A 16,946-nucleotide genomic window follows, 5' to 3' on the forward strand; every position below is an offset into this window, starting at 1 on the left:
CCAGGCAGACCTCGACTTGCCCATCTGCTGCTCGGCCCCAGACGGCACGTGAGGGGGCTTACTCTGCCGCCGCCCCGCCCCACAACCCGCGGGCCGCGACTCTCGGGCCTTTCGTGCCGCCGCCCCCCTGCCTTCCCGTTGAATTTGCCTCCCGGCCGGCGAGGCAACCCCCAAAGCCCCGCGACGGCCCGGGTTGTGCCAGTAACGCCTCTTGCAGCGGTACTTACGGCAGTCAGTCAGTCAGGCTAGGTGGGAGAGGGAGAGAGAGGGAGCTGCTGGTAGTCCCAGTAGCCAGAGGACGAGGCGCGTCCGTCTGTCCAGAGTGAAGGTCTGCAGAACAAGAGCCGGCCCGGCACCTTTGGCCGGGAAGATGCACGTCGCTGTCCGCTTGACATCCAGCCGGGAAGCGGAGCCTGCTCGCCTCCCCGGCTGCCCGCCCGGCTTGTTGGCTGCGCTGCTGCTGCTGCTGCAGCGCCGCCTCGCTGTTCGCCCCCTCCCTCTCCCCCTCCTTCCTCTGGCGCGCACCCGGCGTCCCTCATTCCTCTCCGCTTCCAATAGAGGGCAGGTCGCTTCCTGCATCCTAATCAGCGGCATCAGGCCTCGGTTCCCACTTCGCAGGCACCTCTTTAGCAACCCCACGGGGGCTGCTGCAAGCACAAAAGAGCAGCTCTGGCCGCTGCCTCCAAGATGTGTTACATGGCCGCGGCCTGTCCTCCATGCGGGTCGCTTTCTACCACCGCCACCACCCTCTCCTTCTCCCTCCCTCCCTTCCCATCTCTCTCTGGCATAATGAAATCATGGGTGTCTGCTTCCCCCTCTGAAAAAGATCAAGTCAAGTTGGAGTGGTCGGAAAATTGATCGTTATGCGCGCGCGCGCAGGGAAGAGATCTGTGTAAATTGCTGAGCGCGCCCCCTCCACCTCGGACCTCCCTCACCCTACCCCGCATGCTCCCCGCATCCCGCAAAGGCCACACAACCCTACAATCTGCACAATTACTTTCCCGTACAGTCCGGAGAGCAACAAAATCTCTCCGAAAGGATTACAGGCATTTTCCAAAGGGGAAAAAGGAAAAAAAGAGGACTTTAATCTTAAATAGAAGGGGTGCGTGTTTGTCAACAAGATATTAGATTCCAAACACATATCCAGGATTATAAATATATTTATTTAATCTAGTCACCCACAAACGTAGCATTGCAATCAAACAGCGGAGCTCAGCTTTTGAGATTTATGTCTTGCACATTCACGCAGAGCCCCACGCAGTCTTTATATTTCAATCGCTTAAGGAGGTTGCTGTTGTTGTTTTTAAAAATTGCGCTCTGTACCTTTTAAAGGAAAACACGCATATGTACATAATGAGGGGGACGTTTTCCCCTTCAAAAACATTAATCTCTTATTTATTGAGAACCACAGACATTTACTGAACGAGCACGTTTTAGTCAAATATAAGGGGATTGTTTTTGTTGTTATTATTAAAAAGGCATGATTGATGTACAGTATTGAGCCATAGTAACACACACACACGCAGAAAAGACACGTGCACTCAAGGCAGAGGTAAGGGCGCCTTGCGCTGAGCGCCTAGGCACAGCCCCCCTCCTCCCGCCCGCCGGCCTTTCGGAACTGGAATCTCTTCCCTTTGCGGATTATTCCCCCCCCCCCCCCCAATGCCGATTGACCGCCTGCCTTGCTAATGCGGAGGCAGGGAACTCCGGGGCGGGAGAGTCTTCTGTCAACAGGCAGTGAAATGAGATGCTAAAAAGACTCCGGTGTAGTTCCTTGGGCATCGAGGAGCTTCCTGAAGCGGGCTGGCCTTGGGGCGGGGGGAGACAAGGAAAGAAGACTGGCAGCAGCAAAGAGCTCTGGGGCTGTCAATGTTTCCAAAGCAAGCCTTCTTTCTGTTAATAATGCGCATGACCCTAAGGAAGGGCAGTGCATGCCTTTCCTCCCAGGCTGGTCCATTGCGTAGGATAGGTCACCAGGGAGATGTCTCTCTCCCCCCACACCTTGGGAGGGGTATCTCTAAGCCTTGGTTATATAAAGTTTCCCCCTTGGTGCTTTCTTTGCCGCCACCCCTCCCGTCAGCAGATTCCAACTGTCCTAGCTCAAATGGGTCCTAATCCGACTCTAGGGGAGATTAAAGAGCCAGAGATAGCTGTATTTAGGATTACCAAAACGAAATGAAGGAATCTAATCCTCCACCTCTCTCTTTCCCCCACCCCTTCTCTCCCCCCCACCCCCTGCACATGTATTTTCTAGTTTTAGTCATGATTTCTCTCTGTCTTTCTCTCTCAGACCTCATGTTACCTTTGGGTGTTTTTAAATAAACGACATGAAATACTTGGGAGGAAGGGAGACGCGGCTAGACGGATCTCGAATGGCGCTTATGCTTATGGCTTGGTGGAAATTCACTGGGTCAAGCCACGCCGGAAGACAACTGAAGGTGATGGGTTAAGAAGGGACGGGTCGCCAAGTGCCCCTGGATCTCCGAGGGGAGATTACAGTTCCTTCGAGTTCTTCGCCACGTGGTAGAAACTGGTTAATAGCGAGCATCCAGCTGTCCGGACTACCTAAGGCCTAACGGAAAGATACGAGGAAAGTGGAAGCGATCATATCTACTATTAAAAACACTTGGCGTGTAGGAAATGGTTCTGTTCTGATAGCAATGCACAGCCCTTTCCGGAGATACTAGCCCAAATAAATTAAAATAAAATGGAATTAATATTAGGGGCTTGCTTTTTTTCTCCTTCAAACAAATGAGAATAATATTCACCCAGAACAGTACATCCAGATCGAATGGGTTTTGATGGTGTGGGGGACAGAAGTGTGCAGTGTCAGAGACCAAGTTGGGTGTGTGTGTTGTGGAGGAAATAGTTGGAATATTGTTGAAAAATTCTGCCTGGAGATTAGGACTCCTTTTTGGCTGTCAATAATCTCCTCGTGGAATCAGTAGCGAAGCCTCCCATGAATTCTACGGTTTCTGGATCTGCAGCAGTGGTGTAGTGGAACATTTCATCTTAGAGCAGGGGCTGTGACGTAATCTCCTGGAGCGATTGCTTCGTCTCTTGTAGTGATGATGTAATCTCTTGAGATGATGATGCCATCTCCCCGGGCAATTTCCCGCGCCCCAAGAAGCTAAACTAAGGAAGAGGCTGGTTACGTTGGCATAGCTGCGGGTTAAAGGTTAAACTGCCCCTTTTAATTTGAAACATCCCCAAAAAGAAAGAAGTCCTTTTCATTATGACCAAGCTTTTGAGTCCTCCAGAGCTCCTCATTAGGCTGTGTTAAGCCAAGTGGGAGTGAGATTAAAACCTGACTTGGTCTTGATACCACACTGTCTGCACTGGTCAAAGTTGGTATCGGTTTGTCTAGGGCGTGGCTATGGGGACTTTACTGTGGGGACACGAAGAGCGCCTGCACTTCAGAATTTGCCGCTGACTGTGAGCTGCCCCACTTTGAATTCCAGGCCAGCTCCATTGCTTATAGTTCCTAGTTGCACTGCAACCCAGCCTACGTGACCGGTGGTGGGGATTTGAACGAGTTTCCCGTCCCCTTATTCCGAGGCAGCTCCTATAGCTCAGTAGGAGGCAGCTCCTATAGCTCCTACAGCAACAGCCAGCGAGGCATTTCTCCGGACAGGGCCGCGCTAGGGGGCGGGAGAAGAGCGCTCCGAGTCCAAGGTGTTCTTTGTGATTTCGTCACAAGGGACATTAGCATATCAATGGGGGAGAGGAAGAACTACGCGCGGGGGAGTGAGTGGACGCCTTGGCCCTCCCTCTTCCCTTCCTTAGCTTTGCGGTGGATCTCCAAGCCATCCAATCCTAGGCTAGGCTAAAAGTGCAAAGAAAGGCAACGTGTGTGGACCACCAGGTCCATCCCTTTGTCTCCCCAGCCCTTTTGGCGGACAGAAACCAGAAGCACCCCCGGTCTCTTCCCACACTCGGGTCCCCAAGGCACCCTTAGACACTCCAACCCCCACCGCACACTTTAAAGCACACCCACCCAAAGAATGGGAGGAACTGTAGTTTCTTAAGGGTGCTGGGAATTGTAGATCTCCCAGGAGCAAACTACAGTTCGCAATTTAGGAGGGAGGACGTGCGTTTCAGTTCTTCCTTGGCGGCTTTAGGAAAGCCTCGGGTTTTCGCCTGTAAAATGGGAACAAGGCTGATAGACCTTACTGAGCGGCTGAAAAACACTCAACACCCAAGGAGCTTCTCAGGCGACGGGGTGGGCAGAAAGAAACGTTCACATTGCTTAATTTCCTTCACTTCGCTTTTCCTGTGTCTGGGAAGTTTGGAAGATCATTAATGACCCCATCTCGAGGACTGGAAGTAGCAACAGCGGCAGTGATATCATTTCGAGTAATTTGATCAATACTTGGTCAACGCTCGTGGGCCGAAGTCGAAGCGCTTTTGAGATCAATTCGATTTGATGCGAGAGTGAAGCTCGCGTCCGCCTCCCCTTGAAATCCAGTGGACTGAAATGTGCTGGTCTTTGGTGCGATTTCCCTGATCTCTCCACCCTTTTGCGATCCTCTACACGCTTAACACCCCTTGGACTCAAAGGGTCTCACTTCTGAGATGACACGTCTAGCGTTGCACGGCCAGTGTTTGTTGTCGCTCTCAGACGTCACCAAACTGGCTTTTCCTCTCTCTCTCCCTTCTCTCCCTGACTCGACCTTGTCGGCTTCTCCCTCGCGATCGCTTTTCTCTCCGCCTACCTTCAGCCTCCCGTCTTGGTCCCAGATCCACGCCAAACGGATGTAAACGTTATGGCAATGGGGGGTGGGGGTGGGATAAACTGAAAAAGGAGAAATTGCTGTTGAGCGATACAGCTGTTACGAAATCTCACACAAATAAACGGCGCGCCCTGCCTTTCTCAACCACTTTCAAAGAGAAAAGAACAGGGGGGAAAAGGAAGGGAAGAAAGATCTGAACTCGAGGATTTAAAACCCAGCCTGGAGTCGCTCACAAGCGGATGCTCAGTCTGAGTGGACGCGTGTTTCTGTGCTCAATACAATAATACCGCGCTCGCCTCTGGCTACTGAGCTGGAGACGAAGCGCCACTTAGGCTGCAATCTAGGCAGCGAGTCCCATTGAACTGAATGGGGTTTACTTCTAACAGGAAACGTATCAGCTTCCATAAAAGCAGGTCCGAATCTAAACACGTGGTTTGAACCTGCGGGTCAACCAAGGGAGAGTTTCGGAAGGCTGCCCTATGAACTGGGAGTAAATCTGATTGAAATCAACGGGACTTACTGCGGAGTAAATAAGAGAGCGGAGCAGGTGGTCGTTGTTGCTTTAACTGCCTGCCGCAGAATAACTCTTTGCTATTCTTTCTTTTTTTTAGTGGACAAGAAATGAGAAGTCAGGTTTTGCCTTGCCAGATTAAAAAAAAAACAAATGAGTGAGTAAAGTTTACGATTAAAATATTGGTCTCTAGTGGTCTCTCTCCCCTGTGTTCTTCAAAACACAGGCGCGCGCACCAGCTAGGCAAAATAAACTTTTGTTCTAAGTTGCTAGTGCTGTCGATGGAAATGAGGTGGTCAAGAAGAAACAGTGGCCAAGGCCTCGGCTTTGCCTCCCTCCCAATGAAGCATTAGAGAGGCCCTTTTGTGGCTGCAGCAGCGGCAGCGCACCATTTTGACCTGGAAAGGCACAACAACATCCTGCTTTGCTTGAGCTGAATTCAAAAAGCCTGAGGGATGTAAACGCGGGGTAGGAGGGTAGGAGGCGCGGGAATCACCCATTCTGAATCTGTTTCTAGAAAATCCAGGCTAACAGCCATCGCGGAAAGGGGGAGGGGGGGGGGAGAGGCGGACAAAAAGAAAAAGAAAAGTCCAGGGCTGCTGCAAAAATTCCCTTTCTGACCGGGATGTGAAAAGGGGCTTTACATTCTGTGTGAAATCTCCGTTGTTGTTTGGCAAACAATGGGCGACTGGAAGGCTGAGGGAATGAATAGGCAATCCGCAGGATGCGTGCGGGTCAGTGCTTGGGGTCTCCGTCCTAAAGCCCTCTTTCTCAGCTTGCCACAATAAAGTAGCATGAGGTTTTAAGGCTTTGCTGGGTCACCGGCCATCTCCTATTATTCTACACTTCACAACAACAACACACACACACAATCCAGCCCCCCCCCCCGTTAATCAGCACTGACCAGAGGCCCTTTTTGGAAACAAGAGGAGCAGAGTTGAAGAAAGACTCTCTCTCTCTCTCTCTCTCTCTCTCTCTCTCTCTCTCTCTCACACACACACACACACACACACACACACCCTCCCTCAACAGGCCCTCCTGAAAGCAAGATCTCCCATTGGCACTTTGGACCAAAGTTTTCCACCCCCCTTTCCTTTTATCATAACAAAGCTTCCAACTCAGACCACAAGAGAACTGGACTTTTCTCCCCCTGTTTCTGGCCTTCTCATTCTTTCTCTCTCTTTCCTTGGCTCTGAAGATGATGGAGACTTTGTTGCAAGTAAGGATGCCTTTAGGTCAAATGGCCCAGGCCTAGCTGGGAGCTGAGACTGATCCTGGAAGGGAAAGCTGCTTCCTGAGCATCTACTTTGGTGAGGGAGTTAAAAATGGAAAGGGGTTTGGTGTGTGTGTGTGTGTGTGTGTGCAACTGGGCCATGTGCTTTAGAGCTGATGGATTAGATGTCATTCCTGAAGTTGTCTGAGGATTTCTTTCATAGCATAGTGTATTGACTCTGGCAGGAGTTTGTGTTGCCTAGTACTGTCCAGTGTAGAATGCTTGCTACTAACCAGAAGGAAATTATTTCTCTACGAGCAGAGATGGCAAAAGACCTTCCCAACTCTACAGTGTTATGATTCTATGATATGTGATTATGATTCATGCTTTAAAGTATAAATGACTGTTTCTTTGTTTGGGTATTTTTTAAAAGTTCACATTTATTTTAAGGTGAAGGATTTACTGAATTGCCCAGAAAGCAAGTCTCTATATAATCTGCAATGTATGAGTATAATAACTTGTCGATGCCTATATATCAAACCCATGAGAGGTACCCCCCCCTTTAATACAATAAATTTGTTACTACTGTTTCTCCCTCCTAAATTCAATTCATGAGAGGTTAGTCCCACTGAATTTACCTCCAAGGGCATGACTAAGGCTGCAGTCCTATGCACACTTATTTGGGAGTAAGCGCCATTCAACAAAGTGGGACTTGCCTCTTAGCAAACAGAGATAGGACTGAGTTGTAAAGGAGCAATCATGTGCACACTTGGGACTAAGCTCCAGTGAAGTCAGTGGGGCTTACATCCAAGTAAGCATGCACAGAATTCCACAGCATATTTAATTTGATTGGAAGCAAGATAGCTTCTTCTTCTTTTCTTTTTGAAAAAAGGGAGATAGATAGTTTTCTCTGCCAGACTAAACTGCCCAGGCTTTGCAGCTGTTGTTAAAGGGCAGAGCCTTATATGTACCTGAGTGGAAGAAAGCAATTTGTACCTGTGAAGAGACTGTACAGATTGAATCCCTTGTGTATCTTAGGGTGGGGTAACTTATGCTTTTCAAACTATTTATTCTGGGGTGGGAGAACTTGCTTTCTTAAAAGGAGTCTTTTTGATTTACAAAACGGTGGAGGATATTTTTTAGTAAATAATTTCTAAAAAGAAAAAAAAATGTGGGAATCAGCTTGGTATCACTAAACAGGTAAAAGCACTCAGATAAACTTGAAAGAAAGTATCTGCACAATTATCTAGATGGGATTCTTTGTGGTATGCATATTCAGGGGTTTTTTTTGGACTGCAGGGGCCCACACTCAGGGCTTTACTGATGAAGACAAGGAAGATCTTTTATGACACCACCTAAGGATTTCCCCTCATTCACACTGGGAACCCCAAGACTTGCACCATTTATGAGATATTCACCTCCCCGCTTACAGTAGTAACATTGTCTGTCTCCTCTTTTTTGTCCTCTCAGGATTGTGTTCCTCAGATTTTGCAGAAGTTGACATTTCAGTAAAGGAGTAATCAAGTGTTATCTAAATTATTTAGAGCCTGGGATTAAAGGCCTTAATGCTGAGTGCTGACAAGCTTTCAAATGTAGTCTGGGGAGGGGAAAAGTTTTGTATTCTCTCCTCTCTGCATAGACTTTGAAAATAATTTCGATATGTACTGTGAATTGTTTTTATTTTTTGGAATTTATGCACAGGGAGGATGAATAATTCTTTTACAAGTCATTCTCCAAAGGAATTAATAAGACCCTCCAAAATACAACCCAAGCCTATTACACCCAGGATTGTGGCATCTGTAATGCCATTCTTTTAGAAGATCAGTTGCTTTCACAGGTACTTGTTTTTAAAAAGAGCCCTATTGTTTTGAAACTCTTTGTTGGTTTGGTACACAGGGTGTGCATTAATTCAGTAAATCTTCATATTTTCCCTGTTAATCTTCTGCATTTGGAAGCTTTGATCCAGCATTCCTTGTCTTCCCAAACTCCCACTGACTTCCTTCTCATGTGTACCACAGAATAACTGTGACAGTTAATCACAACATTTAACCTTCTCATTTAATGTTGATAAATGTCAAATTCTACTTCAGCATATGGCTTCGGTTGGGTGATTTGAATATATGTTTATTTAACTTAGATTTTCTTCTTTTCTTCTTTTTCCTCCTTTTTTTGTAAAGGCAAGTTACCATATCAGTAAATTCTACGATAATGGTATACACAATTTCCCGTTCATTCTCATATGTTGTAGTACAGGGAACAGATTGCAGTATATTTAAATGGGGGGTAGCCTGGTGTGAATTTAATGCATGGTACCAGAATGAGATTCTCTTTGACATACCATTTAGAGCTAATATTATCTTAGATAATGGGCAACTTTCCCCTGGTTTGCTGACAGAGAAAAGGAAAATGTCAAGGTTAGGTTTTGCAAAGTGTTATATTTGAATAACATTCACATGTTCTCCTAAATTAGTAAGATTGCCCCCCCCTTACTTGTATTAATATGCCATTTTATAAGGTCAAATTCTACCACATTTTCTCATGCTGTGGAGTACGGTATTCTATCATTGGCCTCATCAACTTTAAAGTGTAGACTCTTGATGCTGGGAGGAATGGCTATACTTGTCCCATAGGGATGTATGGGAGTGTTTGTAGCTGAAAGGGAGAAAGGCTCCTCGTATATTACAATATCCTTACACAATTCTCTAGTGACATAAATTACCCATTTCTGATTCATAGAAAGTGTCATTAATCAAGTAGCATTGGAATAAAGATGCTCACAAAGTCATGATTAGGTGATTGTACCAAGTGTTGAAAATGTTGAATTTAGATGTTAACCATCTGAATGTGTTTTATTTTTTTTATAAGGCATGAAATGGTGGGGAAACTTAGTTTCTGGTGGACAGTAGGAATATGCCGTTTACAGTAGAATCCTACACATATCTGCTTAGAAGTGTCTCACAGAGTTACTCATTTGTACTCATTATGCTGTTTGTGAATGACTTTAATAGATTTCATGGAGATGGCAGGGATCAAGCCTGCATAAAAAATATGTGCTCTACCACTCAGCTAAGGTAGTATAAAAGTTGTGTAAAGGTATCATCCTAGAAAACACGTTATTTGTTCTCAATGGGACTGACTTCAGAGTAGATGTGTATAGAGTTGTGCTTTCAGTGGATTAATTGGTTAGACTGCTGTGCATCCCATACATGTCTACTCAGAAGTCATAGAATCATAAAACTATAGGGTCATCCAGTCTAACCCCTGCAATGCAGGAATCTTTTACCCAACATGGGGCTCAAACCCACCACCCTGGGGTTAAGGGTCTCATGCTCTACTGACTGAGCTATCCAGCTCTAAATCAGTCTCATAGAGCTAAATAAGGCTTACTCCCAGGTTAGTGGGTATAGCCGCCTGAATCAGTTAAAATACTTTGACAGGTTAAAAAAAAGATGCCTCCAATTGCAAAGGCAACAGATTTCCTAAAATGCTGTTTTTGTTTTTGTTTAATCTATTTAACCTGGTAAGCTGCTTTAAATCAAGTCAGGCTATTTGTTCAGCTGGTCCAATTTCATCTGCTCTGACTGGCAGCTTCCCATTATAAATATAACTTATATTTAAAATCAAACCCCACCCAGTGTTTTGGAGAATCTATTGCCTGATTATTTGGGGGGGGGCACCTTTTAATCCATCAGAGTATTTCAATTGATTCTAGGAGAGGTCTTGCCCACTATCCTTTTGAAATGGAGATGCAAAGGATTAAAACCGGGACCTCCTGCATGCAAAGTGCTCTATGACTGAGCAGTGGTACTTCTCCCTACTAGTATGAAAACCGTGGGGCAGGTGTCGTCCAAGAAAAGGCATTCTTTCTTTCCCACATAGGTGAGGATTCTTCTCTTAAGAGGGCGCCTGCTGTGACACGTGCATTTGTCATATAAAAGCACAGAATGCCCCTTGCCCCCTTTTTGAAACTATTGGTTTTTTTGTATGTAAATTTAAGCAAGTGATCGATTAGCAGCACAGTCCTAAGCAAAGCCCGTTTGGATCAATGGGGGAAATGTGCTGCATTTTATTCATTGGTTAAGAGCGATTCCTTCGCTGCGAGAAGACAAGTTACAGGGAACCAGGCAGAGGGCCTTCTCGGTAGTGGCACCCGCCCTGTGGAACGCCCTCCCACCAGATGTCAAAGAGAAAAATAACTACCAAACTTTTAGAAGACATCTGAAGGCAGCCCTGTTTAGGGAAGCTTTTAATGTTTAATAGGTTATTGTATTTTGGTGTTTTGTTGGAAGCCGCCCAGAGTGGCTGGGGAAACCCAGCCAGATGGGCGGGGTATAAATAATATATTATTATTATTATTATTATTATTATTATTATTATTATTATTAATTTATTTAGATGACCGTTCCAGTGGCTAGACTAGTGCCCCCCCTTCAATCAACAAACATCCAAAAGCTATCAGAGAAGCTTGACATTTAAATGATCAATTTCCGAAGCTTATTTTGATATAGAACATTCATAGGATTGTATATTTGGAAGGGACCCTGACGATCATCTAGTCCAACCCCCGGCAATACAGGAATACGCAGCTATGCATTCAGGGACTGAGCCTGCAATTTTGCGTTATTATGCTTTTTTTGGCATACAATTGTCCCCAGTTTTCCATATTAAAACACTGGGATTATTTAAGTTGTATAGACTTTTTTGTTTTTAAACCTATCAAATTAAAGTTGCCCCTCTTGCAGTAAAGCAAAATCTTATCACAAGAGCTTGCTTGGAACGGATAACAAGAAAGTCACATTGGTTCCAGACAGAAGCTGCTGTTAAAGGAAGGTGGGAAAGAAAGGGGGAGACAATGTTACTTGGGAGCTGGAATAACAGCAGCCACAAAACTTGGCTCTTAAATTGTAGTACAGTGGTACCTTGGTTCCCAAACACCGAAAACTGGGAAGCAAGTGTTCCCATTTTCGAACGTTTTTCAGAAGCTGAATGTCCAGTGCGGTTGTTGGCTATTGTTTCCTGGGTGCCTGCACCAATCAGAAGCCGTGCCTTGGTTTTTGAACATTTCAGAAGTCAAACGGACTTCTGGAATGGATTAAGTTTGGTGCATTTGTTTTTGCTATTTATTTTGCATTTTTGTGGCTTTTAAAAAAAAGTTAATTTGTTTTTGTGACTGTGTGGAAGCCAGTTCAGCTACTGATTGATTGATTGTGTGACTGCCGAAATGGATAAAAGCCCCCCATCCAAACAATGACTATCATCAATGCAGGTAAGAAAAAGAAATAATTATTATTTTTATCATCTACAATACTGTCTTATTTATTTTATAGTACAGTACATTGATTATTGTTTTCATTTTATGGATCAATGGTCTTATTAGATAGTAAAATTCATGTTAAATTGCTCTTTTAGGTTTTTTTTAAAAAAAGTCTGGAATGGATTAATCCGTTTTGCATTACTTTCTATGGGAAAGTGCACCTTGGTTTTTGAATGCTTTGGTTTTGGAAAGGACTTCCGGAACGGATTAAGTTTGAGAACCAAGGTACCACTGTATGACTCCCAGAGGTCCTTCAACCACTCTTTCCACATCCCTGTTGGTGTATGAGTAACAGAACTATAGAAAAGAGCAAAATAAGTCTTGGAAAGGAAGTATAGTGGCTCCATCCAGGGCTGGCACCAGCATCCAGCACCCTCATGAAAATGCCAAGACCCATCATCACGGATACAGGTCTGGTTTGTACCACCCTTTCATTTTTCATTTTTGTCCAGTGCTGACAGGAGTGCCAAGCCAATGTGACTGTACTTGCCAATCTCATTTTTAATTCCCTCACTATGCAGTACCGTATGCGCTTATTGTGTAAGGGAATTAAAATGGTGGTTCTGGCAGGTGTAGCCATGTGGGTCCAGTGCTCTTGTCAGTGTGAGTATTCAGATAAGCCTCCCAGGTGTGTGCATGTGGGTCTATTCCAAAGGCCACTCAAACGTGAAGAAGCCAGCCCTGGCTGATCAGTGGTCACTAACTTAGGGCTCTCAAAATGTTAGGCAGGGCCTCTGTACTGGAACCTGGCAATCCTATCTGACACCACTATTGACTGATTGAAAGCTGCCTGTAGCCATTCCCAATGTCAAATTTCAGAGAGGGCATTCCCTGTGGCAGCCTCTAAGCTATGGAATTTCCTCCCCTCAGGGGTGCATCTGGTACCTTCATTGTATAACTCCCTTCTTAGGTTTAAGGTCCACGTCTTTATGATGGTCTTTGACATCTATGGTTTGTAGGATCCATGTGATTCTTCTGATTGAAAAAGAGTGGTACCTCGGGTTACATACACTTCAGGTTACATACGCTTCAGGTTACAGACTCCGCTAACCCAGAGATAGTGCTTCAGGTTAAGAATTTTGCTTCAGGATAAGAACAGAAATTGTGCTCCGGCAGCATGGAAGCAGCTGGAGGCCCCATTAGCTAAAGTGGTGCTTCAGGTTAAGAACAGTTTCAGGTTAAGAACGGACCTCCAGAACGAATTAAGTACTTAACCTGAGGTACCACTGAATTGGTTATAATCTTGTGTTTTTATATTGCTGTAACCCACCCTTATGCTGAGGCCTTATGCTGAATGGTGAGTACAAAAGCTGCATAATAATAATAATAATAATAATAATAATAATAATAATTCAAATGCACCACAAGCTTGTCAGCAAATGGCAGATGGTTGAGGGAAAGCCGTATTTTTCAGTGCTGAAGGACATACACAAAAACATGAAAACAGCCTTTTTTAAAAAAAAAAAGTTAAGGGGATCCTGATATTCTAAATATGGGAACTAGATAATGTGATGCCCTCTAGATGTTTGAACTGTGAATCCCATCAACTCCAGCTAGCATGGCCAATGGTCAGGAATGATGGATGTTGTAGACCACAACATTTGGAGGGCACCATGTTGACTCCACCTGGCCTAATGAGCCATGTTTAAATGCAGGGGCTTGTTCCTGAACACCATCTCTTATCTAGGTCCATAGGAAATTGATCATGCCCACCATTGGTTCTGCTCTGCACTCTCTTTGACTTTTGTGACTAGAAAGCACAAAAGCTCTCATCAATAAATTATGCCAGTCAGGCATATTTGCATAGATTCACTTAATTCTCTCTAATTTATTCCAGTGGTGAAATTAAGATTTCATAGAAATCATGTTGTTTATATCCTGCCTTTCCTCCAAGGAGCCAAGAATAGCATTCAGGCCTCACAACAATTCTATAAAATAGTGTGGGTTGAAAAACAGGATCTTTACGAGGGGTAAGAAAACTGCTTTGAGGGTGTTGTTGTTTTTTAACCATCAAGTGGTATATACATTTTAGGAAACAATTAAATTATGAAATAAGAAGGCATTTGCCACAGATTTTTTTATATATATATATATAAATTTTTATTGGTTTTACAAAATTTTTAAAACAATACAAACATATAAAAAGACATACAAACACGTATAGTTTCATGACCTTTTTTTTTCATAAACCTTCTTTCTTGGACTCCCCCATACCTCCCCTTTCTGCATCCCAATGTCCAAAATTTTCCAGCAACTTCTAAATAGTTCTGTCAAACATATGTCTTCTTAATCTTTCCTTCAGTCTAATCTTATATCGCTGTAACCCTTTCTTTCTCAAAACCTCGACATTCTAACATTCATCAAGTTTATAATAGTCCTTAAGATAGATTTTAAATTTCTTCCATTCTTCTTCCGCCGTCTCCTTCCCCTGGTCGCGGATTCTGCCAGTCATCTCAGCCAGTGTCATATAGTCCATCACTTTCATCTGCCATTCTTCCAGAGTGGGTAGGTCTTGTGTCTTCCAATACTTTGCGATGAGTATTCTTGCTGCTGTCGTAGCATACATAAAAAAGATTCTATCTTTCTTTGACACCAATTGGCCGACAATGCCCAAGAGAAAGGCTTCTGGTTTCTTCGGGAATGTACATTTAAGTACCTTTTTCAGGCATTTGCCACAGATTGATGCTGACCTGTGAGGTAAAATTGTCATTTGTAAGGGCTGAGGCTCATGTGGTCTAGAGCAGTAATGGGAATGAGCAATATGTGGATTAGAGTAAGGAGGAAAAGCTTGAGGCATGACAAGTGATAGGGAAGAATGAGGAAGGCTTATATGTTGGTCAACAGGAACACACACAGGGGCACACAGCAGACGTGGATACTTCTGGCTGCCCTCTAGCATACAACACAACTGGAACAAAAGGGATAAAACAAAACAGGAATGTTTTCGAGGAATAATACAGACCCCATGGTGACATCAGGACTGGACAGCTTGTCAGTCATGCAGGGGGTGGGCAGCCAGAACATCTGATGTCCTAGCTAATGTTTATTTCTGCTTTTGACCTGCATCTTTTGGTGTCCCCCCCCCCTTCAACCGAGAACATACCTTGAAGGGAAAAGTGGGGGAATGGAGATGGGAGTTTCTCCTTTTGCCACATTACATATTTATTTTCTGTCATATGAGATCCTGCTGCTACTGCTTTTACCACAGATAGTTTGGGCAAGGCAGGGACTGAAACTTCCCCAAATATCTGAGCCAAAAGCTAGCTAGCAGCTGTAGAAATATCACAATCTCTTAATGGCTGCTGAGCTGATGATGTTATTTAAAATAAAAATACAGTAGTGTGGCATTCATAAAGACACGTGGAAGCATCCAGGATATCTGCTGTAAACAGAGTGTTGTGAATGAAAACTCAATGGCAAACTGCTAGTTTATTTACATTTTTAAACAAGATCTCTATAGTTGTGTGGTTGGGGGGGGGGATAGCCCATTTATAAAGAGTTGGATGGTGCTACCTCTCTATGTCAAATCCCATTTATCAGAGTGTTGCTGGCGCGTTCAATAGAGAAAGTGTGTCCTGCACACATTCTGCCTCAGTGTAGAGAACGGGTGCAAGGAGTTCACAGCCCCACAGCTGAGGTTGTGGGGAGAGGAGAGAGTGAGAGAGGCCCCTGGGGCCAGTTCAGACAAAAAGCCAAGAAAACAGCAGGAGACCACAGTCAGGGGAAGAAGGCCCCAAGCTATGTGCCTGGTGTTAAAACAGCAAAAATGGTAAGGGCTTCTTTTCGTGTGTGAGGGTGGGGGAGGGGAGGGGAAGGACCAATATGGTGACAATTTTCAATTGTTGAGCTTCCATATAAATTCTTACCAACTCTGGTTTTGCGTAACATAGTAAGGGAAATCAGATACATCAGTCCCAGTTCCATTTAGAATCATTTTGGAACCTGTGAAATCAAGTTTGCGTATTGTGAAAAACCCCATCCCTTCCACAGTGCCATCCATAAAGGTCCCAAAGATCTGTACTGAAATAAGTGAGTATAATTTAATTTAATTATGCGGCATCCTGGCATTCTCATTCTTTTCACCATTATTTGATTCACTAACCCTATTATTTTATTCTCTGTATGTATGTGTGTGAGAGATTGAAAAGAAAGAGATAACGTGTATTTCCATCCAAAGTTCAGCAGTCATTTTTGTACACCTACAGGGCTCTTCTCTTCTGAATCAGAGAGTCCAAAGTAAAAGCTGCATTCAGCAATTTGTTCAGGAGCTAGGCTTGAACTACAAAGAAGCCTCATGGGCACCATTTTGATATATCCTGAACCAAATCAAGCTGATTTGGGTGGTTTTGGGATTTTCCTGTTGTGGATTGAGGCAGTCCCAGATTGCCCCAAATTAGGGATACCCAGTGCAATTTGGGACTGTCAAAATGGGGGATGGAGGTATTGGGCAACCACATACTTGATTAGAGCTTTCTATCCCAATTAACTCCTTCATGGATCACTGCCTTGCCGTGGTAAAGGGGCTTGAATAACCCAGAGAAGCTATGAGCTATGCCATGCAGGGCCACCCAAGATGGACAGGTCATAGTGGAGAGTTTTGATTAAACGTGATCCACCTGGAGTAGGAACTGGCAAGCCACTCCAGTATCCCTGCCAAGAAAACTCCATGGACAAAGACAACAGGCATATAAAAGTTATGACGCTGGAAGATGAGCCCCTCAGGTTGGAAGGCGTCCGACATGCTACTGAGAAAGAGCAGAGGACAAGTACAAGTACATTCAGAGCTGATGAAGCGGCTGGGCCAAAGCTGAAAGGTCACTCAGTTGTGCATATGTCTGGAAATGAAAGGAAAGTCCAATGCTGTAAAGAAAAATATTGCATAGGAACCTGGAATGTAATAACCATGAACCTTGGTAAGCTGGATGTGGTCAAAAATGAGATGGCAAGAATAAATATTGACATCCTCGGCATCAGTGAACTAAAATGGATGGGAATGGGGCAATTCAGTTCGGATGACCATCATATCTACTACTGTGGGCAAGAATCACGTAAAAGAAATGGAGTGGCCCTCATAGAGACCAAATTGCAAACATGCGTTGGATTATGGAGAAAGCTAGAGAGTTCCAGAAAAACATCTACTTCTGCTTCATTGATTATGCAAAAGCCTTTGACGGT

At 44.5% G+C, this 16,946-nt stretch overlaps 2 long non-coding RNA genes across 3 annotated transcripts in view; one reads left to right on the forward strand and one right to left on the reverse strand.

Moving 5' to 3' along the window:
- Window positions 1-1,142: 1,142 nt before the first annotated feature.
- Window positions 1,143-5,418, reverse strand: LOC308481424. The gene is made up of 2 exons (XR_013988666.1): window positions 2,303-5,418; window positions 1,143-1,323 (listed from the first exon to the last, which is right to left on the reverse strand). It is a non-coding gene; the product is annotated as an uncharacterized lncRNA (long non-coding RNA).
- A 583-nt stretch (window positions 5,419-6,001) lies between these two features.
- The window catches only part of LOC308481381, a 277,693-nt gene continuing 266,748 nt past the window's right edge, over window positions 6,002-16,946 (forward strand). The window contains exon 1 of one of the 2 annotated variants that reach the window (XR_013988610.1): window positions 6,002-6,554. This is a non-coding gene — a long non-coding RNA (uncharacterized lncRNA). The remainder of the gene's footprint in view (window positions 6,555-16,946) is intronic. The other variant, XR_013988611.1, reaches the window with a different exon arrangement.

The sequence above is a fragment of the Podarcis pityusensis genome (genome assembly GCF_964106645.2).
Source record: "Podarcis pityusensis genome assembly, chromosome: 7".
NCBI lineage: Eukaryota > Metazoa > Chordata > Lepidosauria > Squamata > Lacertidae > Podarcis > Podarcis pityusensis.